A 919-nucleotide genomic window follows, 5' to 3' on the forward strand; every position below is an offset into this window, starting at 1 on the left:
GAAAGAGACACTCTCGAACATTCCTGGTGAATGAACAAATTGGCCAATCCAGCTACATTGCAAATGCATATACCCTCTGACTCAGAAATCCACTTCTAGAAATTTAATTCACATTTGCAGTCCTAAGGATATGACAAGGGGGACCAGCAGTTAGTGTAATAGCTATGTCGCTGGACTCTCATGTAGTCGACCGTGGTTCGAGTCCCGGACCCGGTGGCTTAAACTCACACTGGGCGCGTGTGCGTGCGTGCCCAAGATCCCGAGAGGAGAATGGAGGAGAAGGGATTGCGGCATGGCCATTCCCCCTGGAGGGGTGATTTTTCACTTTCCCTCTCTCTCTGTCTCCCTCTTTGACAAGTGCATGCACATACCCTTTTTTTCCTAGCCCAATCTTGGTGGCAGAGTGGTTGCCAGAGAAAAAATATGACAAGATAATTATGAGGGAGAGGTGGTGTTTCTCCAAAAAGTTCATGGAAAATACATATCATTTAAAAAAATTATGGAGGAACAACAGGTTCAAGTCCCAGACCCAGTGCCTTGAAATTCATGCCAGGTGTGTGTGCAAGTGTGCCCAAAATCTCAAGAGGAGAATGGAGGAGAAAGGATTGTAGCATGGCCATCCCCTCTGTGGGAGGGGAATGATATCTCACTTTCTGGGTCTCCATCTCTCTCTGTCTCTCCGGCTAAGCATATGTGCCCTATAGCCAAAATCTCTAAAAAATAAAAAGAAGAACAAACAATGGGGCCAGCACGGTGATCCACTGGTTAGGAGAGCTGCTCACACATGGCCTACCATAGTTTGAACTCAGCTCCAGTCAGCTTGAGAAACACACCCCAAATCCCAAGGGGATAGAGAAATGGCGAGGAAGAACTTGCAGGTGGCCATCCCTGATTAGAGGTGCTTTCTCCTTTTTTTTCC

At 47.1% G+C, this 919-nt stretch overlaps 1 protein-coding gene across 1 annotated transcript in view; it reads right to left on the minus strand.

Moving 5' to 3' along the window:
- SLC18B1 (solute carrier family 18 member B1) overlaps positions 1-919 on the minus strand; it is a gene marked incomplete in the record, with an annotated part of 31,454 nt that overhangs the window by 13,899 nt on the left and 16,636 nt on the right.

This window comes from Tupaia chinensis, unplaced genomic scaffold, assembly GCF_000334495.1.
Source record: "Tupaia chinensis unplaced genomic scaffold, TupChi_1.0 Scaffold000117_2, whole genome shotgun sequence".
NCBI classification, from domain to species: Eukaryota; Metazoa; Chordata; class Mammalia; order Scandentia; family Tupaiidae; genus Tupaia; species Tupaia belangeri.